This window comes from Phasianus colchicus, unplaced genomic scaffold (genome assembly GCF_987193195.1).
Source record: "Phasianus colchicus unplaced genomic scaffold, bPhaCol1.hap1.1 HAP1_SCAFFOLD_59, whole genome shotgun sequence".
Taxonomy (NCBI): domain Eukaryota; kingdom Metazoa; phylum Chordata; class Aves; order Galliformes; family Phasianidae; genus Phasianus; species Phasianus colchicus.
In genome coordinates, this window is record NW_028325235.1 from 376,437 (window position 1) to 391,625 (window position 15,189).

The following is a 15,189-nucleotide window of genomic DNA, read 5'->3' on the forward strand; positions in this document are numbered from 1 at the left end:
TGTCTGGTGCTGACTTGAGAATAAAACTTCAGTTATTACTTACAGGGCCTGCCTTACAGCATAAGATCACATGGCAGTGCCTTCTGCTTTCAGTATTTTACCAGTGCTGTGGTACAACTGGGTCTGGTTAATACCTGTTCAGATACAAGACAGAGTAAGGAAAATGTGTTTATTATTTCAGATCAGCCCTTTTTTACAAGGCATCGATTGGTTACTTGGTGGTGAATGTTGGGTTCTATTGCAGATGTGATGCCATCCATGCAGTAATGGATGGAAATACATTAAAGGAGCAGCATAACAATTTATTTCACAGGGCAAAGGTCAAGAGAGTGCTGATTCCATATTACAAATCTAACAAAACTGAAGTGGCAGAAGCATTCTTTGAAGGCTTAAGCAGATGAGGGATGTTCAGTTTTCTGTTACAAAACCTAAATCAGAGAGCATTGAAATCTGTTGAATTTTGGAATAGTTGAGAGTAAGAATGTGAATTCTGTTTGTAACAGAAAAAAACTTGTTCTCATTCCATCCCTCTACTACTCGCATCTGCTCCACATGTCGAAGTAGGAAAAGAGTCATTTGTTGCTCCGTTAATTGCAAAACTGTATTTGTCAGACACCAATTCTGAATCAGCTCTCATACCTGTTACCGTGCTTTCAATAACAAGACTGCAGTTGGGGTTGGTTTGTAGGGAGGCTAGATGAATTGAAAGGGAGTGGATTGGGATAGTATAGCTGCTGGACAGAAACACCTATTTTAAAAGATGATCATCCTATGAAGTATGCCAGTTTTCCCACCTTGTGTATGTGACCTGAGGAGCTATGTTAAGATAAGCTTAAGATAATGGCAGGACAAGGGGAAATGGCTTTAAGTTGAGGGAGGGAGGATTTAGGTTGAGTATCAGGGGAAGTTCTTTACAGAGTGAATGGTGAGGTGCTGGAACAGGCTGCCCAGAGAGGCTGTGGACACCCCTCTTCCTGGAGGTGTTCAAGGCCAGTTGGATGAGGTCCTGGGCAGCCTGGTCTAATATTTAATAGGGAGGTTGGTGGCCCTGCATATGGTGGAGGGGTTGGAGCTTCATGATCTTTGAGGGTCCCTTCCAACCCAAGCCATTCTATGATTTTCTGATTCTAAGCTCAAATGCTAGTGTCTTGGGAATCAAAGCAGAGTTTCTCTTTGCCATCCCTATTTACAGTTGCTTAACTAGGATCTGTAGTATCAGAAAGAAACCTGGGATATAATTGGAGTAAATGCAATTAAATTCTTCTGTAAAATAGTCAATTTAAAACCCTTTATGTCTTGAGCGATCATGGAAAGAGTGACATAAAATGATTATTTAACGGATGTATTTGGGATCTCTGCTTGATTACTATAAAAAGATTCCTTCATAAGACATTGTATGGAGTTGGCTGATATTTGCTGAAATACTCCTGTTGAAACTTTCTGGTGTGGAATATTGCTTCCAGTATTTCATCATACCTTTAAAAACTTACGAAGTTTCAATCTACAAGTTTTGGACTCCTTCATAGTGCTTTTCTGTAGCCATTTGAAGTATTACTTCTGCCTTTCAGTCTTGCACTGAGACTTCATTTGGTGGTCTCATTCTCTACTGATCTAATTTTCTCATTTGTTTCCTTTAATATTATAGTGCTTATCATTGATTGTGTCTGTTAGTACCTCTGAAATTCTATAGAAAGATGGCTATTGCTTTCCTTTTAGCAAGTTGCTGCAGCTACTTCAAGCCGACAAATAAAAGTTTGCTTTCTCCAAAAACCTCAGTAGCCACTGCTTTGCTTTTTTGATACAGATCAAACTAGAAAGTTTATCATTATTGTCTTGAGGATTGTGTACTTGAAAGAGAAGGGCTTGTGGACTTAAAAGCTTCTTTTTGCCACAAGTGTTGTGTTTAATAGAAGATGTTATGGTGGATTGCATGTCTTGCTTTACTGAATTCACTAAGTAGGGAACCGGTTCTCTGGGTGTCTTTGTTCCACTTTGGGATAATGTTGCCTGAAGATCATAACTGTGAAATACACCTCAAGTTCTTCACTAAACTCCAGTTTTATACAGACTTCAGGAGAGAGAACGTAATTGCTAATAGAACAAGTTAAACGTGCTTAAAAAGCTCTCTGTGTGTTTTTTGTTGCTGTTGTTTGTTTGTTTGTGGAAAATACTCTTCCTTTATTTAATTCTGGAATTTTCCCAAGAAATTATTGGAAGTTGTCATATAAGAAGAGTAATAAAGAGCATATTCTAGGAACTTGTTTCACAGATTGTACCAGTTACCCCCAAGAATATGCTGCTCCACTAGCATATGTTTTATAACTTTCATAGAGTAATTTTCAAGATGGTAATGTGGAGTTTACACTTCTGTGAACCTGTTAGCTATATTTTCCAGCTCTTAAGTCTCTTGCCAAAGCAGCATTTGTTTCATGCAGATTTTTGCATCAGGCTTCCAACTTCTTCCTCAGGCTAGATGTTGGCCTAGTGCAAGTGGAGCTGAGAACATACAATGATGAGAGAATGGAGTGGTGTTCCCACTGATGTTTAACGACTCGTAGTTGCAGCATTGTGATCAGACTGTATTGTGTTAGTGTGCATGTGAGTCTAGGATTTACAGCCTTCTGCAGCTCTGCATGTAGTCTCTTCAGTTTTTTGTGATGGCTATTGTCTCCGAACATATGGAGATCTACAGATGATAATTGTCCTCTTGCATATGAAGTTAGAGACTCCCTCTACTGTGTAGAACAAATTAAACATTTGCTAGTTAACATGAGAGGCTTTTTTATGTTAAAAAATTCTTTTTATATTTATAAAAAATAGAAACATAATGCACTCCTAAACAAATTCTCAGAAGATAACCATTAAGAAAGATAATGAAAATGCTTGACTGAGATTGCATATGTGTTAATGCTAATATCAGACAATGAAAAAAAAAAATCAAACCTTATGTCCACATCCTGCTCATAATATTTAACATATACAGCTGAGATGATTTATGGAAGACTGTCTCAAACTTGTCTATTAGACATTTTACTGGAAATTTTTTAATGTAGTAAAGGACCAGTGATTACTTGAGAATGACTATTCTTCAGTAAGTCTTGTCTCACAGGAGACTTGTTAACAGGCTTGGAGCTTGTTATTATCTTCAAGAGAACATAGCAAGGAATTAAATAACAAAGCTACAAAGCCCATCGTTTTGAACATCGTTTTGAACAGATTGATGCTTTTGTTTTGTTCATAACTCACGGACTTTGCATGTTCATAAAAGCTGTTACATACTTTGGAAAGTTCAGGCATACCTTCAATCCTCCTCTGTATTCGATTCCTACTGACTTCATAGTAACTGCTGTTCCCAGCAGAGCTCAATGACAGCCGGCGCAGGATCGGGGCTGAATTTGAGGTAGCAGTCACTGGCTGAAAGGAATTCCTGTAATATGCTGCACTCCCCGAAGTACGATATTCAGTGGAATTTTGACAGGCTGGGCTTGACAGATTTACTGAATTAAGTGCAGAATCCATAGAGTCCTCAGAAAAGCAATGCTCTTTGGAAGTGCTGTTTTCTTCTATACGTAACGTTTCTGCTACAGAAAACAAAAGCATCAATCTGTTCTCTTGAAGATAATAACAAGCTTGTAAAAAAGGGCTGATCTGAAATAATAAACACATTTTCCTTACTCTGTCTTGTATCTGAACAGGTATTAACCAGACCCAGTTGTACCACAGCACTGGTAAAATACTGAAAGCAGAAGGCACTGCCATGTGATCTTATGCTGTAAGGCAGGCCCTGTAAGTAATAGACTCTGATTTAAGAACTGTTCAGAAAATCCTGGACTCCCAGTGATATAAAGTATACTCCACCAGGACTATCTTAATAAAGTAGTTCACAAACATACATTCTTGACTATGCTTAAGGAGTTACAAAAGTGATAGAATCTCACTGCAGGTTACTTCAGTTCTTTCTCCCTACCCTAGGTTCACAAACAAGTGAAGAAACAAAAAAATTAGAAACATCTTCACATACCAGTTATCATTTCTGCAAGCCGAGATTACAGCTTTGTGAGTGCGGGAGATATTTCCATCCTCCTGATGGCTGAGCCAAGAGGGAAAAAGGGGAGGGGAACAAAAAACGTCCATCTATGAGGCGAAAGCTCCCGAACGAGAAGCCCCGGGCACAATCCCGCGGCACCAACCCCGGCCCGCAGCGGGGGCCCGGCCACCGCCCTCAGCGGCCCCACCCGCAGCCCCGCGCCCGTTGCTCGGCAGCTGCGAGCCAACCGAGCCTGCCGGGAAGGCGGAGGGGCAGCACCACGGATAGCTCCTATTGGTCGAAGGAGGTGAGGGCGGAGCTCGAGGACGGCCGTCTTCTTCGCTATTGGCGGAGAGAGCCGTCAGTGCGGGGCGGGGGGCGGGGCCTCGCGGCTAGCGGGGTCGCGTTGAACTCCGCGTTAGGGCGGGGGAACGGAGCGAGGGGGCGGCGGCGGTCGAGGGTAAGCGAGCCGCCGGCTGCGAGGAGAGCGGCGCGAGGTAGGGAGCGGCGCGGGGGCCGTCCTCACCTGTCACCGGGCGCTCAGCCCTCCCTCCTCGCGGCCCCCGGGCTCCGGCCGCGGGCGCGGTCCCTCGCGGTAGCGGCCGGGCTGGGGCTGTGCTTTCGTCTAAGGGGACCCTCGTCCGAGGGAGGGCGGCAGGCAGGCAGGCAGGCAGGCTGTGCGCGCGGTGCCACCGGCTGTGCGCCGCTGCGCGGACGGATGCCGGCTGCCCTCAGGTAGGTGGGAGGGGGGCGGAGAGGGCAGACCCCGGGAAGGCCGCCTCTGGGCGCGAGGGCTCTCCGCCGCCGTCGCTGCGGCAGGCGGCACCCCGGAGTGGCGCTGCGCGAGGGGGGGAGCGGCTGGGGGCTGCGGCTGGGGGCTGCGGCTGGGGGCCGCCTCCGTGCGCGGGGCGGGGGGAGTTGCGAGGGCAGAGCCGCGCGACTTCTTATTCGTATAGCCGCGCTTCTTTTCACAGCAACGTGAATAGCTGTAAAACACATAATTCTACCTAAATTAAGTTGTTTAAATTGGAGATAAACAGATGTCTTAGACCTGCTTCTCTTTTTTTGCTGGAAGAAGTGAAGTCAATCACATTCTCTTACAAACAGGGCCTGGGTGTCCCTGTAGACAGCAGGGTGACCACAAACCAGCAATGTGGCCTTGTGGTCAAGAAGGCCAATGGTATCCTGGGATGCATTAAAAAGAATGTGGCCAGCAGGTTGAGTGAGGTGAGTGAGCAAAGTATTATTTACTAACCAGCTAACTGCAGGAGAAGACTCTTAACAGAATAGAAATTTATGTTCTTAACATGCTCCTTTTTGAAGAAAATGGTAGAAAAGACAGAAGTGAGGAATAGAGGATACTGAAACCAACCTGGATCCACTAGAAAACTTCAAAGTAGGGACAGTTACAAAAGCTCAGCTATTCCCTTGAGGGAGTAAGCACAAAAAGAAAGACTGAAGCCTTTAGCTAGCAGTTTGTCAGAAAACAGTCTTAAATATGCGCAAGGGTGGAAAGAGACTTCCTATTTCCTTAAATGCAAGCAGATTGAAACAGTTTCTTTTGATTTCTGTATCTATGATTTTCATAAGCAGTTACAAGAACGGTGTTCTCAGATTGGATATTATGAGTAAATGCTTGTGTTGCATTTAAGGAAATAATAAACAGCAACTATTTCTCATCCAAGAAAAAGACAAACACGTAAACTGAATGAGCAGCTTATATACATATATCCCCTAGATATCTGTAGCACTCCCATGGTGTTGGCAGAAATGGCAGAGAATTTATAGAGATGCATACCTCCTCAAGCAGAAAGCAGAGGTTACTAAGGCACACTACCCCAGGTATCACCAATAGCAGTAGAAGCTTGTGCTTAGGCAACTCAAGTACACCTTTCACCCCCCACACGAATATTAAACATTACCATCATAGCATCCCCCCCCCCCTTTTTTTTTTCTTTCTTTCCTTTTAAATTGTCTTTTATCTCAGGCCCACGAGATGCATGGAAATCAAAAGTCCGTGAGTTATGAACAAAGAAGTTCTTTGCCACAGAAAATACGTTACATATGGAGTGAGATGTTGTGCTGTTGCCAAGCACATCAGGCTTGCTAATGTAACTTCAAATGCAGAACTTCTAGCAGAACGTGCTAGAACTAATACCATGGTACAAGCCAGAGGAGTCTTGTCTGCTGCTCTTTCCTCTCACTGCTGTCGTGGACCCTGCAACAGGCTGGATTGGACAGTGCTGGTTAAACACAGCTTGTTTCCTGAGCATTTTATCAATTATTTCTGTATTGCTGATATATAGGGTTTTTTCCTGTTCCTCTGCACAGTTGAATTTCCATTTGCCACTTTCCCAGATACTGGCATCTTGGGACCTGGGAACCAAACACAAGTCAAACTAATCCCTCTAGGTATGTCATAATGCTGGTTTTTATGTTGCTGTAATTATCTGCAGTTGTATAGAGTATTTAAGACAAATGGAACTGTTTGGTATTACGGTTTGGTACATGAAAGAAAATAAAACATCCTTTATTTTAATATATGACAAAGAATGAATAATACTTACTTGCCACCAACCACTTCTCACTTCTGACACTCTACCAAACTGATGGATGTTCTACATAAAGCAACACTTTCCTTCTTCCCTTTTGATTTAGTAGATTTTTTTTTATTTTAATGTTTGTTTCAGTCTACATATTGAAATAGGTTTTACTGGGCACCTTTACTTCTCAAACTTTCTGCATTCAGGTTTGTAAAGAAAGGCAGACTTTTCTTCTCCAAGATCAGACAGACAGCACATTCTTTGGCCAAAAAATTCTTGTTTCTTAACAATACTGACATTTTGCTCTGCCAAGCATTTAAAAGTGCATTCCTTTTAGAGACCTTCTCTTCGTTACAGTCTATATGTAACTGTGATACATATTTTCTCTGTATTTGGGAAAACCTAATAATAGATACAATTTACCACCAAAAATATTTGCAGTCATGACTTCATCATAGACTTTTTCCTACTTTTCCAGTACTTGTTTGATACTTTCTTTTTCTAGTAAGCAAAAATTCTAAGCCCTTGTCCTCCAGTAACTGTCTTTCATTTTCTGATACATTCAGAGATAACCTTTGGAGGCATGCCTTTTTCTGGGAAGCCAAGTTCTAACAGCAGAAAAAAATTTCAAAGGCTGTATGGAGAGCATCAACTACAATGGCAATAATATCACTGACCTTGCTAGAAGGAAGAAATTGGAACCGTCTAATGTGGTAAGAACATAACTTTATCATCATCTAAACTTCTGCTTCTCCTTCTAAGGAAAGTTTGTGAGTGTGTGTGACAGATGTTCTGAAATCATATAATATATAAAACAAAGTTTGTCACATGCCTAAAGATTTCATTATACATACTTTTATGATTTTTTTTTGTTTGTTTGTTTGTTTGTTTTTAATATCTGGGAACCTGTTTCTGCTGGGATTTAAGTTTCAGCTTTACAGAATTAGCCTTCAGCATCAGGTGAATGTTTTTTAAAAGAAAACCAGTAGATCAGTATATACATTTTTGCTTTCATCTTATAGTAACCCAAAACTAGGATGGACAATATTTATTGTTAAATCAATTGCAGTGTGTCAAGGATCTAAATCCTGTTATCTTCCATCCCCACAGAGCAAGTTGCGTGGGTGTGCAAAATCATTAGAAAGGGAAGGCTCAGAGCCATTTTATGGGAGCTCCGTAAAGCATCAAGATACTAAACTTTGAAACTGTTATTTAGCTTATTAACATTACAGGGATTATTAACATTACATTCTATTTTTTTCTCTCCAAAGCATTCATAGTTGCTTTCATGTTTAAACTTGTGTCTTTCTGTAAGGGTTGATCAGGAAATCACTTTAATTTCTGTATTTTTAAGAATCTAGGCGTTCCTAAAATAGTTGGTGGATTACATGAGCAATGTGGGTAGGAAATAAATGTATTATTACCCTGAATTTGAGATAGATCTGTTCAAGGCTTTCTTCTGTACAGTACTGCAGCCTTCACAAAGCCCTGCTCACAGTATGTATAGTTTGATTACTGCTTTTTTTCTTTATGTATTTTGCATAGTACATAACAGTAATGAAGAATAAGATATAAGATAAACATGTACAGTAGAAATAAAGTGCAATGATTCTTCTTGGACAGATGTGCAACTTCTGAGATGTCTGTAGGACAAATTCCAGCTTTTGAAAAGCATAGCACAGCTAACAGTTCTGTAGAGTGTCTATAAACTCCTCTTTCTGGTTTATTTGGATGTGAATTTTCTGTTTGCTTGTTTTGTTTGTTAGTTGATTACATTCTGTTGCCTGTGACATTAAAGCAAAATCTACATATGTAGATTTGGTAGTGTTAGAGGTTTACCACTAAACTGTGGCATGCTAGTTTAATCTGATGATTCACTTCTGAGAATATAAAAACAGAAGTGAACTTTGCTTTCAGATGAATTATTTAAATTTCTTCCGCTCTTCAAAAACAGAATCAGTTTCACTTATGAAATCAACATGGATGTTTATGTTTCTTACAAAAAAACTTTTATTCTTCTAGTTTTGAACCTGATTTAGCATGAAAAATACTAAGCTGAAACTACTATTTTTGTTAACCACGTTTATGTTAATGGCACTTAAGCAATCCAACCAGGATCAAAGCTCCATTGTAGGAACTGTGCAGATGCATAGCAGTAGACATATCCTGCCCTAAAGAAAAAGCAAAAATAAATAACGTAATGAAATGGAACACAAAGTAATTGGTAAAGTTATAAGAAGCATCATAGGGGGAAAAAAAAAATAGATGGACAAAGAATAAAAAAGAGGTTTGAGACAAAAATAAAAATGTTCTTACTGTCAGATTTCAGAAGTTGTACAAGGAAAAGGAGTAAAAAATTAAATTTATACAACGAGGATGTCCAGAAAATCTAAGAAGATAATCTTGATTTTACATTGAACAAAAATAGAATGAATAAAAATCCTTAGGTCTCACAAATACGTATGTTATGATCATAAATGCACCATTAAGAGTCTTTCAACATCTTCTTAAGCAATTTATTCATTTTATCTTTAGAGGGTAACAATGTGGAGCAAAAAAGTTTTGCAGTCCTCTGTGATAGAACAAGTGGCAGCAAACCTTTGAGGAGAAAGAGTAAGATGGATGGCCTTAAACAGTTTTTGCTTTTATTAATGGAGCCTGATTTGTTTTCACAGAAATGAGGCAAATAATAAACATACACAGAAAGGAGAGTAGGAGATAGAAGGACAACAAGAAAAAAAAAATGGAGTGTCAAATTTTCTCCCAAATGGACTTGCAAGAGTTGACAGTGACTTACTAGAGCATTAATTTCTTCTTTACAGCTTTATTCAGGTCTAAGACAGAAAAAAAGAACATGCACACGAGTCTTCCAATCCATATTTTCTATGTTATTTAAAGTAATAAGGTTATGTATGGTATTTTATGTTGGTTTCATTTACATTTGCAGGTACTAAAATCTAACAAGTTTCTCAAAACCTGTAACAGAAAAATGCTGAGAAGAATCAAATTTATTGCTCTCTCTCTTCACATACATTGGGCTTATGATCCTCCCACTTCAGTGGCTGCTCTTCCATGTATTACTGAGTGCAATCATGTACAAATATAAGATAAACATTTTCTTTAAAGTATTTATAGTATGTTGCGCTCAAATAAATATTTGAGAAAATAAAGAAATAACCTGACAGCTATTAATCAGAGTTTTATTGCCTTTAATATATGATCCATCCTGACATAGCAATTATTGTTGTTTTAGTAAATGCATTACCTCACTTTTACAGGTTTATTTTCAGCCAGTATATCTATCCTTTTGCTCAACACAACAGAGAACTTTCCAATAGCCAAAAAACATTCTGCCTTTAAATTAAATTAATCTTCTTGGAAATATTACTCTTCCAACTCTCCTGTTCTGTATGTCAGCTACTGCTCAAAGCTGTCTACTGTTCCTCCTGTTAACCATACAGTTATTAAAACTTGGTATATGAATACCTTTTCATCATATTTATCCACAATAAATGAATGAGACTTCTCCCCATAGAATCTTTCTATGAAACTTTCCATCCCTCTGTCTTTCTGCTAAATCTCAAATAATCTGAACTGCAGTTCATTTAGATATTAGACCTCAGGTTCAGATAACATCCTTGAGGTAATAAAATGTTATTGTCTGACAGATCTAAAGTGATATTTTTCCTGTAGAAAATTCCATGGGGCACTTACACTGAAACTGAGAAGTGTTTTTCCTTCTCTTGCTGAGTGAGGGTTTAAATAGGAAATGCATATACACAGAGCAAAACTTGGAAGGTAACATTTCCCATCAGGTCTTTTCAGTATTACAGAGCAAGAAAAAGATTTTTAAGACTTGCATGTGCTGATTAAGGTGATTGAATTTTTTCTACTATTATTTTCCTTTTAGTTTAGCAATAAAGAAATACATTAAAAAAATGCAGTAGGGGAAAGATCTGCCCATGGATTTGTTGTATTTGTGCATATCTAAATAGCAGTACAGGCATCTTGTCATCCCAAGGACACCATGGAGTATTCATATAATATAAAGAGAGATGATGGGGATTTTCTAATAACTAAATTGGAAATCAGAAATGTTACTTTTTTTTTTTTTTTTTTTTTTCCCCAATTTATCAGTTTGCAAGCAATGCCTCCTTTTCCATAAAGACAGCTCTTCAAGAAAGCCCATTTCTAACACTCACAGACCTGTGCAGAACACCGTTTTTCATAGATGACAGACAGTAACTTTACAATAACATCAGCCATTTCTTTCAACACTGTCACAAATACCATTCAACAACAAATAGCATTCAACTAGGCCTCAACTGCCTAATTTCATTGAAGCCTGTATACCTTTCATTCAGTGTTAACATTACTTGAAAAAAAGTGTTTGGACGTTACATTATATTATCCTCAGTTCATCGTGTTGTAGCAGATCTAATCTTTAATGAAAACGAGACATGTAGGAATCCTATTTGAACTTTTCTTTTATCTTCACTCTTATTTCAAAAAGAAAGTTGTTGATTAAACACACCTAGTGACAAACCAACATGTGATTATCATCTATAATAAATGATACTCCTGCTTGCTAGTATAATTGTATTTGCTTTTCTTGTTGCCTTTGCTTGCTTCATCCACACCAGTAGATGTGTTGAGAAAACTGACTGGGAGAAAAGAGGTCATTCCCTGGTCCTGGTTACAAAGACAGCACAGACACAGCCCATGGTGACTGAAAAACAAGGAATAAAGAGGTTCAAGACTGTACTGCAAAAGTGTATTGCAACTGCAGGTTGCTTAAAGAAGTAGAAGCAAAGGGAATGTCCACAGGTTTGAAAAAGTGGCCTGCAACTACACAATATTCATTGTTTCAGAAAGGAGATTTAACGATGCAAAATCTTTGGCAAGAAAACAGTTGTTTTTAGGGATCAAATAGAGAGAGAAATAGTGCTGGGGACCTAGACTCCATTTAGGACATAATACTTGTCTTGTCTCTACACGTGAAAATATTTTAAATTACTAGCTGAGAGATCAGGGGTCCTGAACCATGGTATGTTCATTATTGTTGATTGCATGTACTGTGTCATATCACTTAAAAAATTAAAAACATTAATGGCACTGAAATTTCAAACTGGGTGCACGTACCACTGTGCATAACAACTGACAAGCTATTATCTACGTTGATTAAAACTCTTAGTGCTAGTGTTTTAGCTTCTCCAAAAGCAAGGAATAAACAATTTGAATGTAGGCTTTATCAGTATTTGTACTTGTAATAAAACCAGGAATATTCATAGAATCATAGAATCATAGAATTTTTTTTTGAGTTGGAAGGGACTCTTACAGACCATTGAGTCCAGTTCCCCAGTAATGAACAGGGACACCCACAGAGGTCAGAGACCTCAGAGGCCTGTCCAGCCTGACCATGAATATCTCCCCACTGCCATAATGTTGTCTTGCCCCAGACCTATACAAGACTACAAAGTGAGTCACCAGCTCTGGATTCCTACTTAGGAGGGGTTTGCCATCAAGATAGACAGCAAGTCTCCATGTAACCCTCTCCTCTAGGCATCAGCCCTGGGAAACATGCTGCCAAATATTCTTCAGAAAAGCATCTTAGAGAGGTTTCTGTGAGCAGATGGGGGACATTTGATGAAGCAAACGGATGCTGGGTAAGCAGTAATTCTCACTCAACAACCAGCCTGGGGGCTCCGTTCTTTCTTCATTTCCATTCTTTCTGATGGAAATGTCCTTGAAACTTAACTTTTTCCTACTTTTCCAGTACTTGTTTGATACTTTCTTTTTCTAGTAAGCAAAAATTCTAAGCCCTTGTCCTCCAGTAACTGTCTTTCATTTTCTGATACATTCAAAGATAACCTTTGGAGGCATGCCTTTTTCTGGGAAGCCAAGTTCTAACAGCAGAAAAAAATTTCAAAGGCTGTATGGAGAGCATCAACTACAATGGCAATAATATCACTGACCTTGCTAGAAGGAAGAAATTGGAACCTTCTAATGTGGTAAGAACATAACTTTATCATCATCTAAACTTCTGCTTCTCCTTCTAAGGAAAGTTTGTGAGTGTGTGTGACAGATGTTCTGAAATCATATAATATATAAAACAAAGTTTGTCACATGCCTAAAGATTTCATTATACATACTTTTATGATTTTTGTTTGTTTGTTTGTTTGTTTGTTTTTAATATCTGGGAACCTGTTTCTGCTGGGATTTAAGTTTCAGCTTTACAGAATTAGCCTTCAGCATCAGATGAATGTTTTTTAAAAGAAAACCAGTAGATCAGTATATACATTTTTGCTTTCATCTTATAGTAACCCAAAACTAGGATGGACAATATTTATTGTTAAATCAATTGCAGTGTGTCAAGGATCTAAATCCTGTTATCTTCCATCCCCACAGAGCAAGTTGCGTGGGTGTGCAAAATCATTAGAAAGGGAAGGCTCAGAGCCATTTTATGGGAGCTCCGTAAAGCATCAAGATACTAAACTTTGAAACTGTTATTTAGCTTATTAACATTACAGGGATTATTAACATTACATTCTATTTTTTTCTCTCCAAAGCATTCATAGTTGCTTTCATGTTTAAACTTGTGTCTTTCTGTAAGGGTTGATCAGGAAATCACTTTAATTTCTGTATTTTTAAGAATCTAGGCGTTCCTAAAATAGTTGGTGGATTACATGAGCAATGTGGGTAGGAAATAAATGTATTATTACCCTGAATTTGAGATAGATCTGTTCAAGGCTTTCTTCTGTACAGTACTGCAGCCTTCACAAAGCCCTGCTCACAGTATGTATAGTTTGATTACTGCTTTTTTTCTTTATGTATTTTGCATAGTACATAACAGTAATGAAGAATAAGATATAAGATAAACATGTACAGTAGAAATAAAGTGCAATGATTCTTCTTGGACAGATGTGCAACTTCTGAGATGTCTGTAGGACAAATTCCAGCTTTTGAAAAGCATAGCACAGCTAACAGTTCTGTAGAGTGTCTATAAACTCCTCTTTCTGGTTTATTTGGATGTGAATTTTCTGTTTGCTTGTTTTGTTTGTTAGTTGATTACATTCTGTTGCCTGTGACATTAAAGCAAAATCTACATATGTAGATTTGGTAGTGTTAGAGGTTTACCACTAAACTGTGGCATGCTAGTTTAATCTGATGATTCACTTCTGAGAATATAAAAACAGAAGTGAACTTTGCTTTCAGATGAATTATTTAAATTTCTTCCGCTCTTCAAAAACAGAATCAGTTTCACTTATGAAATCAACATGGATGTTTATGTTTCTTACAAAAAAACTTTTATTCTTCTAGTTTTGAACCTGATTTAGCATGAAAAATACTAAGCTGAAACTACTATTTTTGTTAACCACGTTTATGTTAATGGCACTTAAGCAATCCAACCAGGATCAAAGCTCCATTGTAGGAACTGTGCAGATGCATAGCAGTAGACATATCCTGCCCTAAAGAAAAAGCAAAAATAAATAACGTAATGAAATGGAACACAAAGTAATTGGTAAAGTTATAAGAAGCATCATAGGGGGAAAAAAAAAATAGATGGACAAAGAATAAAAAAGAGGTTTGAGACAAAAATAAAAATGTTCTTACTGTCAGATTTCAGAAGTTGTACAAGGAAAAGGAGTAAAAAATTAAATTTATACAACGAGGATGTCCAGAAAATCTAAGAAGATAATCTTGATTTTACATTGAACAAAAATAGAATGAATAAAAATCCTTAGGTCTCACAAATACGTATGTTATGATCATAAATGCACCATTAAGAGTCTTTCAACATCTTCTTAAGCAATTTATTCATTTTATCTTTAGAGGGTAACAATGTGGAGCAAAAAAGTTTTGCAGTCCTCTGTGATAGAACAAGTGGCAGCAAACCTTTGAGGAGAAAGAGTAAGATGGATGGCCTTAAACAGTTTTTGCTTTTATTAATGGAGCCTGATTTGTTTTCACAGAAATGAGGCAAATAATAAACATACACAGAAAGGAGAGTAGGAGATAGAAGGACAACAAGAAAAAAAAAATGGAGTGTCAAATTTTCTCCCAAATGGACTTGCAAGAGTTGACAGTGACTTACTAGAGCATTAATTTCTTCTTTACAGCTTTATTCAGGTCTAAGACAGAAAAAAAGAACATGCACACGAGTCTTCCAATCCATATTTTCTATGTTATTTAAAGTAATAAGGTTATGTATGGTATTTTATGTTGGTTTCATTTACATTTGCAGGTACTAAAATCTAACAAGTTTCTCAAAACCTGTAACAGAAAAATGCTGAGAAGAATCAAATTTATTGCTCTCTCTCTTCACATACATTGGGCTTATGATCCTCCCACTTCAGTGGCTGCTCTTCCATGTATTACTGAGTGCAATCATGTACAAATATAAGATAAACATTTTCTTTAAAGTATTTATAGTATGTTGCGCTCAAATAAATATTTGAGAAAATAAAGAAATAACCTGACAGCTATTAATCAGAGTTTTATTGCCTTTAATATATGATCCATCCTGACATAGCAATTATTGTTGTTTTAGTAAATGCATTACCTCACTTTTACAGGTTTATTTTCAGCCAGTATATCTATCCTTTTGCTCAACACAAC

The 15,189-nt window shown here is 38.1% G+C and overlaps 1 long non-coding RNA gene across 7 annotated transcripts; it reads left to right on the plus strand.

Annotated features, from left to right (window-relative positions):
- The first annotated feature begins 4,389 nt into the window (after positions 1-4,389).
- On the plus strand, positions 4,390-14,830 carry LOC149911707 (uncharacterized). 7 transcript variants are annotated; one of them, XR_016462958.1, is made up of 5 exons: positions 4,390-4,524; positions 5,135-5,254; positions 7,139-7,283; positions 12,437-12,581; positions 14,816-14,830. It is a non-coding gene; the product is annotated as an uncharacterized LOC149911707 (long non-coding RNA). The 7 variants fall into 7 exon arrangements; XR_016462960.1 differs by lacking the exons at positions 12,437-12,581; positions 14,816-14,830 and adding an exon at positions 12,133-12,147 and having other exon boundaries at positions 4,391-4,524; XR_016462956.1 differs by lacking the exons at positions 12,437-12,581; positions 14,816-14,830 and adding an exon at positions 9,518-9,625 and having other exon boundaries at positions 4,391-4,524.
- The last annotated feature ends 359 nt before the right edge of the window (positions 14,831-15,189 follow it).